General features: G+C 46.5%; 1 long non-coding RNA gene across 3 annotated transcripts in view; it reads left to right on the top strand.

Annotated features, from left to right (window-relative positions):
• Positions 1-639: 639 nt before the first annotated feature.
• The window catches only part of LOC113249103 (uncharacterized), a 42,898-nt gene continuing 23,568 nt past the window's right edge, over positions 640-19,969 (top strand). For 2 of the 3 annotated variants that reach the window (XR_008959627.1, XR_008959628.1), the window contains exons 1-7: positions 640-861; positions 1,113-1,275; positions 13,861-13,964; positions 15,147-15,305; positions 15,653-16,372; positions 16,754-16,875; positions 17,068-19,048. This is a non-coding gene — a long non-coding RNA (uncharacterized LOC113249103). Of the gene's footprint in view, positions 862-1,112; positions 1,276-13,860; positions 13,965-15,146; positions 15,306-15,652; positions 16,373-16,753; positions 19,049-19,969 lie in introns of all 3 variants that reach the window. The other variant, XR_008959626.1, reaches the window with a different exon arrangement.

Below are 19,969 nucleotides of genomic sequence, written 5' to 3'. Positions count from 1 at the left end.
GTGGGTTTGCCGTATGTGGCCTTTATTGTGTTGAGGTACGTTTCTTCACGATCCAATTTGTTGAGGGTTTTTATCATGAATGCATGTTGTACTTTGTCAAGTGCATGTCAAATGCTTTTTCTGTATCTACTGAGATATTCATATGATTTTTATCTTCAATTCTATTAATGTGATGTGTCACACAGTGATTGATTTGCATATGTTGAACCATCCTTGCACCCCCTGGACAAATCCCAGTTGATCGTGGTATATGGTCCTTTAAGATGCTGCTGAATTCAGTCTGTTAATACTTAAAGAGAATTTTTTCATCTATATTCATCATGGACACTAGTATATAATTTTCTTTTCTTGTAGTCTTTTTGTTTGGTTTTGGTATCATGGTGATACTGGCCTCTTAAAATGTGTTTGTGTGTATTCCTCTTATGTTGATATTTTTGGAAGAGTTTAAGTAGTATAGGTGTTAATTCTTCTCTTACAGCAGGTCTAGTAGTGAGGAACTCATTTAGCTTTTCTTTGTTTGGAAAAGTCTTTATCTCTCCTTTATTTCTGAAGGACAGCTTTTCCAAATAAAGCATTCTTGGCTGACAGGTTTTTTTCCAGGTGGAGATGTTTTGACCTGGAAGGTTCATTGAAGAAAGGTGACCGTGATCTTGCTGCCCTAGGCCAGAGTTTTCTGCACAGCCGTATTTCCTCTGACCCTCTAAGGAGGCATGGAAATCTGCCAGGGAACAAAGCCACACAGACAACCTCCTCACGTTAAACCCAACCCCCTGACAAGTGGTGGTGAAAAGCCAACCAGGCAAAGCAGCCTGAAGAGCCAAGCAGCAGGTCCCTCCCCCAGAAGACAGACCGGAAGAACAGGTAAGTGACATGCTTATTTCCTACAGGACTCCAAAACTCCAGCGCCAGGGGAAACTAATATATTGAGGTCCAGGTGTTCCCTCAAGACTCATTTATACTTCAAGCTAAAATTTTACATTTATTTAATTTTTTTTACCTTGTTACCATCTCAAATACTGTTATTTCCCAATTTATGATTTGAAGTGGGTTTTTATATTTTCTTTTTTCTTTTTTTTTTTTTTTTTTAAAGATTTTATTTATTTATGTGACAGACAGACAGCCAGCGAGAGAGGGAACACAGCAGGGGGAGTGGAAGAGGAAGAAGCAGGCTCACAGCGGAGGAGCCCGATGTGGGACTCGATCCCGGTACGCCGGGATCACGCCCTGAGCCGAAGGCAGACGCTTTAACGACTGCGCTACCCAGGCGCCCCTGAAGTGGGTTTTTATATTTTCATAACTACCTTTTATACTTTTTATACCTCATACCAATCCTTTTCACACTACTCCATTTTGTTATGTATGTGAAATGTATATGTTATATATATAAGTTCCAGATTGTTTGCAATTTTGGGACATGGTGTCTTCTAAGACAGAGACCAAAAATCAATCAGGAACAGACAGATCACCCCGCCTTGTCCACCCTGAGTGCTTATAGTCTCTCTGCCCCACTGTAATGACTGTTTAGGATAATCGTGGCTTTGTTTGAGTATCTGTGGTAGTTTCCGACCACTTGGAGTATTTTCTAGAGTGCGTCTTCCTTGGTTTGTGGTTGATATTTTGGACTCTGTGTATTTGCTCAACCATCCCTCAATAGAATGACTAGAAGGAGAACTCTCAACAAAGAAAAGAACCGGAGACCATGTCCTCTGCCACAGAACTAATGATAAGGATATAAGCATGATGTCAGAGGTAGCATTCAGGATAGCAATCATAAAATCAATAGCTAGGGTAGGAAAAAGCATTAATGACAATATGTCATATATAAGGGCAGAAATGAGATCTAATCAGGCTGAACTTAAAAATGCTATGCATGCGATGCAGGCTGAATTGGACGCTCTGACAGCCAGGGTCAGTGAGGCAGAAAAGATAATAAGTGATCTAGAAGATGGGCTGATGGAAAGGAAGGAAATTGAAGAAAATAGAGAAAAACAACCCACAACACATGAAGAGAGACTTAGAGAATTTAATGGTACATTGGAAAGAACCAATATCAGGATCATTAGGACAAAGAAGGGGGGCTGGAAGGTATATTTGATCAAATCATGGCTGAGAACTTCCCAAATCTGGGGAAAGAAACATGCATTCACGTCCAAGAGGCAGAGAGGACTCCTCCTCAAATCAATAAAAATAGTTCAACACCACGACATATAATAGTGAAGCTTGCAAATCCTAAAACCAAGGAAGCTATGCAGAGAGTAGCTAGAGGGAAGGGATTTCTTACATACGGAAGGAGGAACATCAGAATAACATCAGACCTGTCCACAGAAACCTGGCAGGCCAGAAAGGGCAGGGTAATAAATGAGAAGAAAATGGAGCCGAGTACCTTATTTAGCAATGCTATCATTCAGAATGGAAGGAGAGATAAAGAGTTTCCAGGATAGACAAACTGAAAGAACATATGACCACCAAGCCATCCCTACAAGAAATATTAAGGGGGATACTGCAGGCGGACAGATCCCGAGGGTAACAGACCAGAAAGTAACAGAGACAATCTACAGAAACAGGGATTTTAAATACAATGGCACTAAATTCATAGCTTTCAATACATATTCTGAATGTAAATGCTCTGAATGTTCCAATAAAAAGACAAACAGTACAAGATTGGATTTTAAAAGTAAGACCTATCCGTATGTTGTCTACAATAGACTCAGTTTGAACCTAAAGCCCCTCCAGATTGAAAGTGAAGGGATGAAGAACAATTTACCACACTAATGTACCTCAAAAGAAAGCTGGGGTAGCAATCTTCATATCAAACAGATTAGATTTTAAACTAACGGCTGTAGTAAGAGATGTAGGGGAACACCGTATCATACTTAAAGGGCCTATCCAGCAAGAAGACTTAAAAATTATAAATTTCTATGCTTCCAATGTGGGAGCAGCCAATTATATGAGCCAATTAATAACCAAAGTAAAAAAAACTTATCTATAAAATACGTTAATGGTAGGAGACTTCACCACTTCACTCACAACAATGGACAGATCATCTAAGCAGAAGATCAAAATAGAAACAACTTAAAAGACATTATCACTGAGGTAAAAACACAATCCACAAGACGGGAAACCGTAGTGCAAACCATGTGTCTGAAAGGGGCTCAATATCCGGAATATACAGAGAACACATAAACTCAGCAACAAAAACCAAACCAAATGTAATGTGTCAATGTGCAAAAAAATGTGAATACACACATCCTCAAAGACACGCACATGAAAAGGAATTTGAAAAGATACTTGACATCACTAATTTTTAGGGAAATCCACATTTTATTTACTTATTTTAAAAAATATTTATTTATTTGACAGAGAGAGACAGCGAGAGAGGGAACACAAGCAAGGGGAGTGTGAGAGGGAGAAGCAGGCTTCCCACTGAGCAGGGAGCCTGATGCGGGGCTTGATCCCAGGACCCTGGGATCATGACCTGAGCCGAAGGCAGATGCTTAATGGCTAAGCCACCCAGATGCCCCAGAAATCCACATTTAAAAAAGCAATGAAATACCATTTTTCATCAAGATGACTCTTCCACACACACACACAAAAAGAATTAGAAGAAAAGAAAAGAACAAGTGTTGGCAAAGATATGGAGAAATTAAAACCTTGTTCATTGTGTGTGGTAGGAATATTTGAGCATAGTTGTGAAATCAGTATGGTAGTTCTTAAAAAAAATTAAAATTAGACTTACCCTGTGTTCCAGTAATTCTACTTTTGGGGTATATACCCAAATTAATTGACACCATGGTCTTGAAGATCTGTCTGAACATACATTTTCATGCCATCATTAGTCATAATAACTAAACCATGAAAACAATCCACTATCTGTCCAAGGAGAAACAGATGTTGTTTATACACACAATGGAATAAGAATGAATAATATCTCAGAAGAGGAAGAAAACACTGACATATGCCACAACATGGGTGAACTTTTACATTAAGTGCATTCATAAAAATGCAAGCTTTGACTCCACTTTTGGGATCTACCCAAAGTAGATTCATAAAGACAGAAAGTAGAATGGTGTTTGCCAAGGGCTGGAATGAGGCAGTAATGGTAAGTTTCTGATTCATGGTGTAGAGTTTTAGTTTCACAAGATGAAATGAGATGTGAAGTTGGGTTAGACGGAGGTTGTAGAAAGGGTACTAATGCATTTAATACATTTAAAATGTATTCCATGAACTTAATGTACTTAATGAAATATAAACCTATAAATGGTAGATTTGTAGACGGTAGATGGTAGATTTTTGATTATGTGTATTGTACGTCAATAAAAATATTTTTTCTTTAAAAACTGCAAATACAGAGAAATGAACACAGGACAATTTAGTCTTGCCATTTTGGTGCTGCTGTTTTGTCTCACCCATTTTCCTGGAGACAACTTTGATCCAACAAAATGTTCTCATTCTGTGCCCACTTAAAAGCTTAAAATCAGAATCTTCCAAAACATGAAAATTTTTTCAAAACGGTATTTTCAGAGTTAATTTAATAAGACATTTTATTCCTTGATCAATTTTTTAAAATGTAGCACAATTTAAAATTCTATTTTATCTACTTTAACTTTAATTCACTGATTTTAAAAATCAGAATCAATTTTTTATGCAAATGGCTTGGATTTTTTATCCATATCATAGTCTACTGACTGGGTTCTGCTGTTTTACATTTTGCTTATGTGTCATTATTTTTACCAAGTCAACTTTCCTGATGCCCATTATGAATATTAAAATATTTTTTGCCCAGTTTTATTGATATAATTGATCACTGTATATAATTGACACACTGTGTATGTGTAAGCTATTATGTGATAAGAACTCTCAGAATTTACTCTCTTAACACCTCTCAAACCATAGAGCGGTATCAACTGCAGTCATCATGTTGTACTGTAAATCCCTGTTATTTATCTTAAAAGAAGTTTGTACCTTTTCACCATTCACTCAATCCCTGCCCCCACCCTCCCCTCTGTTTCTTGTTACTTTAATCTGATCTGTTCTTCTGAATCAGTTTTCCGCCTTTTCTTTTCTTTGTTTTAGATTCCACATAAAAGGGAAAAATGTCTATGTATCTATCATCTATATAGTATCTATCTCCCTATATATATCTATACCTACACATGTATAGTGTTTGCCTTTCTCTGTCTCACTTGTTTCACTTGGCATAATGCCTCTAAGTCCAAAACTGTTATCACACTTAGCAGGATTTCCTTTTCTTATGGCTGATTAATATTCCATTATGTAGGTAACACTTCTTTATCCATTCACCACTAATGGGCACTGATGTTTTCCTTGTCTCAGCTATGGTAAATAAAGCTTCTTGCACATGGAAGTGCAGGTATTTCTTAGACATATTCCTTTGTTTTCTATGGAATGTTCCCAGACGTGGAGCTGCTGGACATACGGTGGTTCTGTGTTCAGTGTTTTGAGGACGCTCCATACTGTTTTGCACAGTGCCGGCGCCAGTGCGCATAGGCTCCTTTGCTCCACATCCTCACCAGCATTTGTTGTCTCTTGTCGTTGTTATGACAGCTGCTCCAATTGATGGGATAGGTCATTGCGCTTTGGGCTTGCGCATACCTGCTTATCATTTGTTTATGTTCTCTGGGAAAGTGCCAGAGCACTGAACACTGTCTCTGGGGTCCAGGGGCAAGACCAGTCTCCATTAGACCTTCAGGGTCCTCGTTTGGACATACAAGGGTGGGTGCAGAATCACTCTTCTGGCTGAGGTGCGGGTGCTGGAATAGTAAAGAGGACACCATGGGAGTGGACAGAAAAAGGAGGAAAGGGAGGTTTCTGTGGTCCCTTATTCTGCTCTTGGAGCCTGGAGATCCTGCTCCTTTGCCACTCTGACTCTGGAAAGCCACTGCCTTGAGGACACCCAAATGAAAGCACCCCTTTCTTTGGTGGTGTGCCTGCCTGGGGCTGTACCACTAGAGACAGAGAACGTGATGCAGGGTGCTTCCTTGTCCGTGGTGCCTCATCAGTTCTGCTGGAGATACTGGAGAAGGAAGAGTCAGGCAGAGGCCATTGTGGTTGTCCCCTTGCCCAGAAACAGCTCGAAACTTTTAGTTGCGCTTCTCCCTACAGTCTAGCTGGTTAAAAGGGGAGGTGGGCTCCAAGATCTTCTCAGTTATTCATTCAGTAACTATACACTAAGCACTCCCCTATGCCAGGTACCTTGGTGGACCCATGAGGAGAGCTGAAAATACCAAGAGCTCCCTGCTTTTAGGGGCTCACAGTCTAGAGATGGACAAAACACAAACCAAAGACGCGAAAGAAAAGAGCAAGTGCTATATACAATGACTGAAGTATGTAATGAAGGAAGGCTGGGGAGTCATTGGATAGGAAAATATGAAAGGCCTCACTGAGGGTGACATTGCTGAAAACAGATTGACAAAAGGGAGCTAGACCTGCACAAGTCTGTGTGCAGTGTGTCAGAAAGAAGGGACCGCTGTTGCAGACACTCACTAACAGAGCTGGTTTGGCCAGAGGAGGTGAAAAAGGCAGCCCTCGTGGCTGGAGGGACACTAGGAGGAGAGCAGAGGGGAGGGAGGAAGGCAGGGAGAGGTGCTGAGGCCTGGGAGACTGTTACTTATCTATTGTTCCTATGTTACTGCCTTGCCCCAATACCCTGAATCTTAAAATGTATATATTTAATTTCTCACAGTTTTTGTGGGTGAGGAGTCCAGGCACAAATAAGCATAGTTCCCCAGGCTCAAGGTGTGTCAGAGGCTGCAGCAGTGACTGAGGCTAGACTGGCAGAGGATTTTCTCCCAAGTTGGCTCACATGATTCGGGAAGCTGTTTGGACTCAGAATCTGAGTTCCTTTGTGTCTTCTGGCCTTGGCACAGGCCAGGTTCTCTGCCATGTGTGCTTCTACACATGGCAGTTCAAAATATCTGTGCTCGATTTTTGGTTCAGAGATCAAGAAGAAAAAGGGAAAGGGAGTGAGAAGCAGAACACAAGAAAAGTAACTAGGAAGTTAGAAACTCTTTGCAATTGAAACTTAGACATCACATTTCATCACATTGGCTGCATCCTATTGGTCAGAAGCCAGTAACTAACCACCTAATGGGTAGAGAGTGATGCCTATACCACAAGTCTGGATCGGTGGGAGCCACTGTGAAGGCTGCGCCACTCATAGACAAAAATGAGGCAACTGGGGCGCCTGGGTAGCGCAGTCGTTAAGCATCTGTCTTCGGCTCAGGGCGTGATCCTGGCGTTGTGGGATCGAGCCCCACATCAGGCTCCTCCACTAGGAGCCTGCTTCTTCCTCTCCCACTCCCCCTGCTTGTGTTCCCTCTCTCGCTGGCTGTCTTTCTCTGTCAAATAAATAAATAAAATCTTTTTAAAAAATTTTAAAAAATGAGGCAACTGGGTCTCATTCTAAATATAATGGGAAACAATTGAACAGTTTAACTACAGAGGACAGCAATATCGGCTTCTTCGTTCATTTCCACACCATCATAGTGCCCACATTTACACAAGGCCAAGTGAGAAAGTGTTCCAATATTACATTGTTGGAACCCAGGCCTCTGTTGAGCGGCCCTCCATGCCAAGTCCCACCCCTTCTTGTAATTCTTCCATCCTGAAAATTGTGCTTCAGATACACAGGGGACCACCCCACCCATGTTATATTATCCACATACACCTGATGATGTCTCTAAGAAGTGGATTCTAGCCTGATCCCCACTAAGCAGCTTGGGAAAGTGGGGAATATGTGAGAGACACAATGATTTAGGACACAGAACTGGGAAAACAAAAAAGGTCTGAATTCAGCTCTGTCTCCTGAAACCTCAGACCCTGGTTACATTTCCAGAGAGTGGTGGCTATGGCATTTTTCGCTCATTGTGTACAGTTAAGGAGATGACATGGGGGAGAAAAGTAAACAGTTCATTGCCAAGAAATGGCAGAGGCCAAGGTACTGGAATCTTGAAGAAGCGACCTCACCTCCTTGATGATAGGCCCCAATTGAACTTAGAACTCTGGTAACCAGGCACATCCATTCAAAGAAAGCCTGCTTTCCAGCTCACTTGACTCGAGACGTTCAAGAGAACAAGATGTTCTGTTGCTGTATTCCTACTTTCAGGGGCTTTGGCCCAGAAAGTCCAGAGAGAAAGACTTTCACATCATTGTAGTCGTCGTCTCAGCCCGCTTTTCCGAGCCCTCTGGACATGTGGCAGGAGACACCAACAGGTAACACAGGGCAGCTCAGAGCAGCCCACTGGAGAGCAGGCAACAACAGTGATCCTACTTCAGCAGGCCCACACCTCTTGCCCCTCACTAAGTGTGTGTGTGTATGTGTGTGTGTGTGTAGAGGAGGGGGCAGAGGAAGGATGCCCTTCCTGGGCAGAAGCAAGGTGCCAGGTGTTGGAACCTGGCCCATCTTTCATGTTCACACCCCAGGTCATAGCAGGCAGGATGAGAAGCTGAGTGCTGGGGACCAAGCTCAACCACCTGTATGTTAATCATGAGCCCTAGGGTTTCATCTGGCTTCCTCTTTGTTGGATGTCTTTTCTGCTGCTCCTCTTAGCCTTAACTGGAGAACACTATTTCTAATGGGGCTGGCCCCTTGTGGCAATGTCCCGTGAGGCCACTAATGTCTCTTGGCCCCATATATATGGGGCACTGCATTTTCGGAGCTGCACCCAGGAGATCATTGATGAGCTGGTCTGTGACTTTAACTATTCCAACTCCCTAGACAAGTGTCAGGTGCACCAGACCACCCAGGATCAGTGCTGCCTGAGGTGAGAATGGGAAGAGGGTTCCACACACCCAGGGCCCCCACACAAATATGGGGACAGACCTAGGGCCCTCCTATAGTGTTTCCACATGAGTGTCCCTCAGGCCCAACCACAAAGTAATCCCAACATCTACACCTCCACCACCAGCTATGGGATAAGGTAGGAAGACTCTTCACATATATGGGAATGGTAGAGAATATAATTAATGTTTTTTTTTGCAGTTTAGGGGCGTAGGTTATTTTGTTTCGTTGTGTTTTATTTTACTTTTCCCGAAGCCATGAGTGTCTTCGTACTGTTTTTATTATTTTCCTTACTCACGCAGGTATCCTGTGTAGAACCCAGCTCCACTGTCCTTGGAGAACTTGTCCAAGGCCTTATAAATCCTCACACTAAATAGGGTGATTGAACATAAAAGGAACGGTGGGATGAAGTCACTCTATATGTTTCTCTATAACGCGTCATTTCTCAGAGTACATCAAATCATTGTAGGTCCAGCAGGTCACAAGCTGTGTCCTTATATGTCTTTTTGGACCTCCGTAAAGGAGGTCGTCAGCCCCAGTAATTCAGCCTTTCAAGGCTGGTGGAACTTGACATGATTCAATTCTGTTGCCATTTCAGCAATGCTGCAAGGAACACTTAAGTGTCTTAACAAACTTTTTTAGCTGCTAGATCTGCCAGAACATAGAACCACAGACTGGGTGGAAGGCCTCTGATGCTTCCTGGCCCAGGTAGCTGGCTCTATCTTTTCAGAGTTCCACCCAGGACATCTTTGATGAGCTGCTCCAAGGGTTCAGCTACTTCATCTCCTTTGACAAGCAGCAGGCGCATCAGGCCACCAACAACATCCAGTGCTGGTCTGGGGTGAGAATGGGTCCAAACTCATGTCCTATCTCAGGACCCACAGATGATCAGGGCAAGACCAGAACCCACACTAGAAACAATTGGCTGCCCTGTGGCCTGCCAAGGAGGGTGGTTTTCCCCTGAACCTTTCTCCCCATATCAGGAACAGACCAGGCCTCATCAGCATGGGGGGAATGCCATGCATTCCATGCTCTGGACAGTTCTCAGGCCCAACGTCTATGATCTCGAGCAGCGTTGGAGATGCTAAGCCTTTGCTTTCTCCTGTCTGCAGTAGGGATGTTTACCGATGACTTAAAGGCATAGAGTTCTTAATAAAGGCTATTAAAAGAGAGAAATGCTATTGTTGCTCAACTAACAAAATGGGTTAAAGGGAACAATGGTTTATCATTTCACCCCTAAAGCCAATTGTACCTTTAAGCCTAGAGCCCTTTTCTGGGTGGGCCTTCAAGTCCCTTTTCTTGCACAAGTTCCCAAAGCGTTGGGAGTCTCTGGTCTGAGCGCCAGACCCTGATCTTCCTGGTGGTTCATGGAGTTGAAGCTGAGTACACTGTGCTCCCCCCCCCCCCCCGTCTTTCTGGTGGGGAAAAAGAATTAATCCTGTCCCTGGACGAGGCCTGCACGATGCTGATGCTCAAAGAAGGCACAATGGAGCATTTCGTACGCTCCCTGGTACCATTCTTCCCAGATATAAACATATCAAATATCACAATTTTCTGCATAATACCATGTGTTCACTTCAACCCAACAGGTCCTGGGCCAGCAGTTCAACAGGTGAATGCCCACCCCAGGCACAGCACAGGAGTGAGACTCCCACCTACTAGCTGTATGTCTTGGGAATGTCACTGTACCTCTCTGAGCTTCACTTTCCTCTTCTGAAAAATGGGGTGGTAAGAGGCTGAATCTCATAGGGTTACTGTAGGAAATCAGGGGAGAAAACACGGCACGGGCTTATCTGGGGCCTGGCTCTGTAGAAAAGGCTGCTGAACATGCTGGGCATCTTCATGTTTACTAGTTCTCGCTCTCCAGTGAAGAAGCTCTCAACCTCAACCTCACAGGCCTGTGGCCCTTCTGGGTTTACAAAAGCAAATGGAAAGCTCATAGTTTTCCTGTTTGCAAAGGACTTCTGAGATTCCATCTAGTTGGTCCTGGCACTGGTCCTTTATGTGACCAGATTAGGGAGTCACTGGGGGCAGGCAGAGCAGCCCAAGGTCCACTCAGTATTTGGAAAGTACTGGTTAGGAGTCATTCATTCAATAATATGTATTAGGCATGTAGTAATGCAGGCACTTTCCAGTCACTAAGATAACTCAGTCGACAAAGTAGATACAATGTCTGGGTCTCAATTTTAGTCAGAGGGTCAGATAGTCACTCTACACATCATAAGCACCCATGTCCATAGTTCATTAGATGTGACATCTTCACGGCCTACTCTAGGTGTGACTAGATCCACCCGTGTTTGTACCATTATGATGGACTATAACAAGTAAAAACATGGTCTTTGGGTCCAGAAGGAAAGACTGCTGCCTCCACAGAGCAGGGTGGGAGATACAGGGGTTGTGGCTGGGGAGGGACTTTCAGAGCCATAGATCTCACAGATCTCTTGGTTTCCATGGGAGGGCTGAATTTGGGGGGCTTCCTGAAGAAGCAAATGAGTCAAAAAGAGCTATGGATGGGCCTTCAAGCCCTCTGGGAAGCAGAGCACAATCTGGGCTGAGTTGGTGCCTAAAACATCCACCCCTTTGATGGTCTCATCTTGCTCTGCCTGCCCCTTTCCATATCCACCTCTGCTGACCACAACTGGGGCCAAGAATAGAAGGTGTGGTGAGCAGACCACTCACAAATCTGCCTCAAACTTAAGCCCTGATACTGGTCTGCATGGAAGACGGAGTAGACTAGACCTATGGCCGTGAAGAGTGTAAGTGGAAAAACCACTCATTCAGGTTTTCTGGATGAGCAAACCACTGCAAAGACAGCTACAGAGGGGTTGGAAGTGGCCTGGGGCCATCTTCTGGGACCCACACAGAAAGAATGATGCTGTGGGAGTAGCATGTGCAATGAAAGGCCAGGCCTCTGACTGTGCTCCACATATGACTTGAGGTAAAGGGGGGGGGGTTCTGTACATCTGAAGTGCCATGACTGGGACCTGAAAAACCATGCCCCCATTCTCCTGCTGCAGCGGGAACTTCTGGAGCCCGTAGAGGCAGAGGGTAAAGGAGATTGCAATTTGGGAAGGCTATCTGGAATGGGGCTCATGGATTGGATATTCATTGGATATATTTTTTTTATATTTTCTTATTATGTTATGTTAGTCGCCATACAGTACATCCCAAGTTTTTGATGTAAAGTTCCATGATTCATTACTTGCGTATAACACCCAGTGCACCATGCAATACGTGCCCTCCTTAAGGCCATGGTATATGTCCTGTTTTTGGAAAGGCACATGGAAAGTCAGTTATGTGGATGAACCTTTCTCTTTAACCTGCTCCAGTGCCAGCTCCAGGGCTCCTTCCAGTTGCAGAGCCAGAAAAAGGGCCTTCTGTGGAGCTAGAGGCAACCCCAGCTCTGCATCGACCATCACCTGCAGTGTCAGAGCCAGCCTCCCCTCCATCAGCTGTTGCAGAACTGGAACACATGCTCCCATCATCTCCATGTGTGCCGGGTGCTGAGCTGCAGTCAGCTGGACCATAAGCTTTCCCAGGAATTTTCACTCCAGCTCTGACAATAGACATAGAGCCCACTGTGACCCCAGATGGTTCCTGCTGTGTCACCCCAAAGAACCAGCTGCGTGAGGAGAACCCTGACCTGGACTTCCCTTCCAGGCTTGTGACAGAGCAACTCACATATATGGATGCGGTGAGCAGTTAGGCTCTCAGGGTGGGGCAGGGACAAGCGTTTCTTCTGCTCTCGGCTGCCTCACACCTGCCTTTCCCTGATGTGGACTCCTATGGTCTGGGACCAAATCTCAGCTCCACCACTTCCCAACCCTGTCAACCCGTCAAGGCGCTTAGCCCCAAGCTTTCACTGTCCAGCTGCGGACTGTAGCGAGAGACCCTGATAAGCACTGATACGGAGGTACTAGGGAGAAGAAATGAGCCAGAATGGAGAGACCAATGGGCAGGCCCTGGTCCCGTGGGTGGAGGAGGGCAGCTCCCTGTGTTCAGTCAAGTCCATGGGTCGCCCACCCACTTGTTTTGGAGGCTGAGTACCCTCAGCAATTACTAGGTATCTGATGTGTACTTAAGTGCAGGGCAGATAGATAAACCTGTGGTTGTAGCTATCATGTGAGAATGTGCATCTGAGAGGGGAGTAGAACCAGAGGGATGAATAGTTGGAGGGGAAGAGTCCCCCTTGGGAGGAGCCACCTTGAACAGCAGCGTGGAGCTTGGAGTTTGTGAAGATGATCAGGATGCAAATGCCCTCCTTCCTTCCCTCGTCTCTATTTGCTCCTGGGCTGTCCTGTCCTGGGCCCCTCAGTGAAAAAGAATAGAGTGAAATCCAGGGACTCCAACCAGGCTCAGGCCAGATTCTCAGCTCCCTGAGGTCCAGCTCTGACCTGTGACCCCTACGTAGGACATGAGTCTTGCATGGGAAATGGCTGGGTGAACCAAGGTCCGCCTGTTCTCTAGGAGTTGTTCAAGAAGCTGCTGCCCCATCAGTGCCTGGGCTCTGTCTGGTCCAAGCACAACAAGCCTGGCAGTGAGCACCTGGCACCCACAGTCTGGGCCACTGTCGCCCAGTTCAACGGTGTGTCCAAGTGTGTCATCACCACCTGCCTTGGCAACCCAAGCATGACAGCCCGGGACAGGGCCATGGTGGTGGAGCACTGGATCAAGGTGGCCAAGGTACGCAACGGGAAGCCCAGCCGAGGTGCTCTCCTGAGTCTCGGGCACTGCTCTTCCCTTGATCGGGTGTCAGGGTGGAAGGCCCTGGTCTTTGCCCTAGGGACTGTGCAGTCCCTAGGCTCTTCCTTCCAGAGGCTGACTGTGACTTGCATGGCCCAATGTTGGGATGCTCAGTTCCTCCTTGACTTCTTCCTTGGAGTGAGGTAAAATCCTTCGTCTCCCAGCAGTGGGACTCTTTGGGCCTTATATGTGCCCTTCGGCAGGTCCCTGGACATCTGCTTCATCCAGGAGGAGTGATTTAAACTGAGGGTGACTGAAGCTCTAGAGAAAATCAGCCTCCACTACCCACGTGACAGCTCATTCTCTTCCCTCCCCAGGCCTGTCAAATCCTGCAGAACTACTACTCCCTGAATGCCATCGTCTCGGCTCTGCACACTGTCTCAATATACCACCTCAAGAAGACATGGGAGAAAGTTTCCAGGTGAGACGGTCTCTCTGCATGGACGGACCAGGATAGATGAGGGATCTCCCAGAGGCCTGTCCTCTTCCCCCTCAGCCAGCTTGGACCTCCTGGGAAGCAGCAATCCCTGACTACAGGACCTGGGCTGGCAGGCGGGTCTCTCAGCCTCCCTGGAGAATAGGCCACCATGTCTCCTGCTTTAGAAATCAGTTTTCCTAAATGTTCCCCCACAAGGCTGAGCTGAATAAATATTTTCATGTGTTTACTTTACAACCACTAAACTCTGCCCAATTGAAACCAAAATTGACCAAAACAGAGCTGCTCAATTAATATGGGAATGGAGTCATAGGATGACCTACATCAGAGCTCTCTCCCATGTCCTACAAAGACCTTAGTGCTCAGAGGAACCCAGAGAAAACTGTTATCCAGCCAATTTGACACTTTGGGGTTCTCAAATAAAAGGGACTTGCACTCAACCCTGCCACATTATTCCTCCAATCGTCCTGCCTCCTTTCCCTCTATTCAGGAAGTGCTTTCAAAACTTTAAAAAGCTGGGCACTGAAGACAACCCACAGAGCAGGAAACTAGTCATCAAGGTAGCATGGAAGGTGCAGGTCTGGAAAGAGAAGAAGGGTGTGAGGGAACAGGGTCCTGCATGGATGAAATAGGGAATGGCCTGAAGCATTCCTTGGAGAGGGGAAGCCTTTGGCATGAATGTGGTGACAGGCTGGGGTGAAGATTCCGTTGGGGGTGGAACAACCAGGTGCTGCTCAACCAGATTCCCTAGCCTAGACACCCTGTCTCTCTGTGTCAACAGCTAGTCCAGATGGACACCTGTACAAACCTTGAAAGCCCAGAGGACAGGGCTCTGCTCAGTGATGGGGATGGGATGGGTTGAGGGCCACAACAATAATGATAGTAATACGATACTGAGTCCTCAGGAGACGATGGGAGGTAGGTAGAATTCTCACTTTTCCTGATGAGAAAACAGGCTCAGGGAGGCCAGACTTCAAGCTCAGGGTCACACATAGAGTGAATGTTGGAGCTGAGATTTGTCTAGAATCACACATGGCATGCTTAAGGATAATGTTTATCAGTTATCAGCTGACTTAAGTCAGATATCTAGGGTCTGAATTAAAAGATGGTGGGGGCAAGTGGACTGAGGGTATTACGGTCTCAAGGATCTTGTCCTTGGCCCTACAGGAGCAACCATCTAATAAATCTGCCACCCTGGTGATGGCCCTCCGGAGAGCCTAGAAGAAGAGGCTGCAGAAGAAAGTGAGTGTGCCTGAGACCCAGGGCCTCCAAAGTCAGAGGAGAGGGGCTTCTCCCTGAGGGCTGGAAGCCTCCAAATCAGTACAGGTGGGACTTCAACTCCAGCTCCACTTCCTGTTGCTTCTAAAATTCTTGTTTCAAAGTGACCAGCAGGAGGGTCTAGAAAGCTGGATCCAGAATGGGTTTTGGAATGGGGAGGAGCCCAGGGCTATATACCCTGTGATTTTCTAAAAGCAGGCCCTGGAGGTGATTAGGAAGAGTATGATGTTCTTGGAGGGTGAGGGGAAAGGGAATTGAGGGGAGACTGCTAAGGGTCCTAGGCTGCTCCATGTGGGAAACTGGGGTGGGCGAGGAGGCTGCAGCATTTTCAGGGGAGGGTCCCTGTGGGCACCAGAGAGCAGGGACTCATCCCAACCCTCCCCCTCATGACACAGGGTGTTGTCCCCTAACTTGGCACTTTCCTCACTGAACTGGTGATGCTGGATATTGCAATGGAGGACTATCTGGAGGTGGGTGAGCCTGAGGATTGTGGGGGAGGGACCAGAATCCGGAGGTTTGGGAGCAGAGCGCCCCTGTACTGAGCCCTGAGCTCTCAGGACTCGGCAAACCTCCCCTCATGACAGCCTCACGGCTACCCTGTGAGCCTGGGGGCTGTTGCCCATCTCAGGGATGAGTGAGGTGAGGCTGCAGTTAGGCCACGGCTCCCGGTGCCGAAGACTGGTGAAGCAGCAGAGCTTCCTGAAGGCAAAGCTGCATGAGGTCTGTCTGACTGGACCTCAGCCTCCCCCGGTGAGTTTGCCCGTGGAGGGAGAATGAAGTCAGGACCCTCCACGTCAGCAAGCACCTCAGTAGCCGCAGCAGCCCCTTCCTGCCTGAGGCTTCGGCCTCCCCCACTGTCTTCCGAGAGGGTGGTGCTGCAGGGTCCCGACCTGTAGCCAGTCCATCTGGCCCATGTCCTCCTTTCTCTGGACCCCAGAGCCTGGCCTACATCCCAGGCCCGCTATCTGTGTATGCACGGCCCCCTCACGGGTCCTGGCCATGGTGCAGCATGAGAAGGGATGGGAATCAAGTGCTCCTAAGAACCAGGGGCCTCATTCTGATGGACTTTGTCTGCTTTCCACGGGAATGAGATCAACGACCACAAAAGAAATAAGGTGAGCATATGTGGCGCTTCCCGCAGGGAAGGGTAGGGAGTGGGCCTCAGAGATGTCCCTGGGAAGAACATTGCTTGGCTCCATCCCCTCCACCTCACATTTCCTGGGATCCCTTGAGAAGAAAGCAGTGCAAGACCCATCCCATTAGGAGAAGGGGACAGACGCATGGCATCCAGGAGAACTTCCCGGAGGAGAGGCTACTGATATTCACCTCTGAGAACAGGTGGAGACCGGATCAATCTCTAGGCAGGAGGGTGGCCATGTGTGCCAGGACCTGGGATGGGTGCCCGGTCCTGCTGCTCAACCCTCACCAGACCCTGCAGCTCCCGCTCCCCCCCCCCCAAGGCTCCCTATACATCCTGTGCTTCTCTCTCTGCTCAGGAATACCAAGTCATGACGGACATCGTGCTGCTCCAGGTGGCTGCTGAGAATTACACCCTAGAGCCCGAGGATCCTTTTCAGGCCTGGTTCCAGGCTATCGAGTCGCTCAGCGAGGCTGAGAGGTGAGGCCCATCAGGATCTGGGTCGGTGAGGTTCGGGGTGGACTCTTTCTGCTGGCCACTCCTGGGATCCTCCTTCCCTGGGCAGCCTCAGGCCTTGTTGCCGGGGCGCCTGACTCCAGCTGTGGGCAAACACTGGCAGGGACTCTTGAATGGAAGCTCTTGGGCAACTCACAGGTATCCCTCTGTCCTTAGCTACACCCTGTCCTGCCAGCTGGAGCCCCGGTCCTAGCTGGTCAGCAGCACTCAAGAAGGAGAAGAACTAGCCGCAGTCAACCTCAGGGCTGAGCAAGTGTCCAGTGGCCCTGCAGGGATTCCTCAGCAGCTGGGGATTTGCGGTGCATGCGCCCCATGTGTTCCACACCCCTTCCTCCCATCTATTTAGTTATTTGACGGGGGGCAATATTTATTCTCTTAAATAGTAAGTGGTAAATTCAAATATTATTATATTAAAGCCCTTTTTTCTTTTAGAGCCCAAGAGTGTGGTTTGTTCTTTTACTTCCTACAGTAACGTAAAAGATATAGACTCTCATATTCATTCCTGAACTAAGGAATCTTAAAGCGTCATCAGCTATTGTATGTGGGAGGAAGGAGAAGAGCCAGTCCTCCTCCCTAGCTACTCATACAATCCCGAATTCCTCCATCACCACAACTGTGCCTGGAAGTTTGTTGAATGTTCCCTTCCTCGGAGATAGAGCAGAAAAGACTGTCCCAGGTCTTGACCTCCAGTAGGAAAGTCAAAGTGTGGACCTAGGCCTGTGTCCCCATTGCTGATGCTCTGTGCTACTGATCTGCACTTATCACTCAGCTACGGGATCATTAGTCACAGAGCAGGGGGGTTTCAGCATCTGTGTACACTCCCAAAGTACTAAAGTGTACACATTTCCCAATCACTGACCACGTTATAAGGTGGCCTCAGTGGTCACATAACCCAGAACAACTATAGATGGATTTAACAGCCAGCTCTGACATAGTCATTAGAGTGAAAGTCACATAGAAAGTCCACATGCTCCTGGTCAGTCCACTGATTCTGAGAGCTAAGAGGCCCCATGTAGGACAGTGTAGGCCAACATCTGTCATAGCTGAGGTCATTGCTTGTACATGGCCCAGAGCAGTTAAGAATCAGGAAGATAATTTAATGTGATTTATGACATCACCATACCATGAGAAATGCTCAAATCCTGTAAGTCCATACCCAAGATACAGTGGCAAATAGGAATTTAAAGTAAAACTTGGCTTTTAGCTTGGTGCCCATCACCCTTGTTGCAAATCTCCTAAACAGCTGGGTTAGGGAGTGTCAGTGTTCACTCCGTGCCTCCTTTACTTTCCCCATTGTGCAATCTTGGCACCCTTGTCACAGATCATTTATCTATGTACGTGTGAGTTTATTTGGGGGCTCTCTGCTCTGTTCCACTGGTCTACCGGCCTGTTTTTATGCTAGTACCATTCTGTTGGATTACCGTAGCTTTGTAATATGCTTTAAAGTCAGGAAGTGGGGGGATTCCATCTTTGTTCTTCATTCTCAAGATTGTTTTGGTTATTAGGGGTCCTTTGTGGTTCCATATATATTTTAGGGTTTGTTTGTTTGTTTGTTTCTATGCAGTGACATTGGGATTTCTGTAGGTCGCTTCCTCTAGGACCTGGTGGTTGACCTTACTGTTTAGTGTCCCAGAGTCTTAAGTTGTGCCCGTCATGTGTGCACGAGCCCAGAAATGCCTATACATGAATGATCAGATCAGGCCAGCAAACTACAACCAAGAAACAACCAGCGGAGGGCAAGTGACCTCTTTTTCATCTTTGGATTCTAGAACTGTGCTCTCCAGGGTGCTAGCCTCTAGCCACATGTGTCTGCTTATAATTAATTTTACACCAACATTCAGCGAATTAAAATAACACCACATTGCTCACTCACACTAGCCACATTTCAAATGTGCGCATACTAATTTGAATCTCCGGTGGTAAGTTTGGAGGTAAGAGCTGCAATGTGCCTGTAGAACTGAGAGTGTGAAAGCTGATTCATTCAGCATCTCTGTCTCATTCGAAGGTTTGTAACTGTGATCAATTCTTGTTGAAGGGCTCTGACTCCACCAAGTATAGAGAACTTCTGAGAACCCACAGGAAATATCAGGTTGATGCCGTATGACCCACACAACCTCAACTAGAGGAGGAGGAAAGGGTGAGCCCCTCTAATTGATGTGTTTCTATATATCATATTTGTGTGTCTATAGATTTTCTTGTGGAGAGCATTCAAGATTCCAGTAGTGAGGAGGATGACTCTCCAGGTAGGGAACAACACTCAGGTAGGAAGCAATGCAAGAGGGTTCCGGGTACAGTTGGGTTGCACCTGCTGCTCTGGAGACTGAGGAAGGTGGATAGGAAAGCAGAAGGGGTAGGGAAATATATGTACAAGTCTAATTTGTTCATTTCATATTTTAATGACATATTAGTAAGAGGAATGGAGTCCATAGGCATCAGGTGTGCTGTGTTTGCAATCATTTTTGCTTTCCTATTTAAAAATTCTTTCCCATGGGGGCGCCTGGGTGGCACAGCGGTTAAGCGTCTGCCATCGGCTCAGGGCGTGATCCCGGCGTTATGGGATCGAGCCCCACATCAGGCTGCTCCGCTATGAGCCTGCTTCTTCCTCTCCCACTCCCCCTGCTTGTGTTCCCTCTCTCGCTGGCTGTCTCTATGTCTGTCGAATAAATAAATAAAATCTTTAAAAAAAAAAAGAATTCTTTCCCCTGAAACCTGTACTTCCTTCTCTTTCCCACTGCCAGATGTCAAAGCTTAGGTTCTGTTTCATTAGCACCTCTTGGGATTTTGGTATCTTTCTTGTTATTAACCTTGATGGATGTAATCCTGTGCGACCCAACAGACACTTGAATCTGGATACAAAGTTCTAGCATGAGCCAGGAGGTAGATGAGAGGTCAACTCTCTCCCTTTTAACGTACAGGACTAGTAACATTATGTTCCTGTCCTGTTTGCTCCTCCTTAAAGGCCACTTCCATAGCTAGGTGAGTTGAAGAACCTTTCCTCTGGAATTATGCATATGCTCCAATGTGCTTTAGCTCATCCCAGCCTCCATACCTCACCCAA

The sequence above is a fragment of the Ursus arctos genome, unplaced genomic scaffold, assembly GCF_023065955.2.
Source record: "Ursus arctos isolate Adak ecotype North America unplaced genomic scaffold, UrsArc2.0 scaffold_16, whole genome shotgun sequence".
Taxonomy (NCBI): Eukaryota; Metazoa; Chordata; class Mammalia; order Carnivora; family Ursidae; genus Ursus; species Ursus arctos.
The sequence above is the reverse complement of the archived record's forward strand: the minus strand, read 5'-3'. Positions and strand labels throughout refer to the sequence as shown.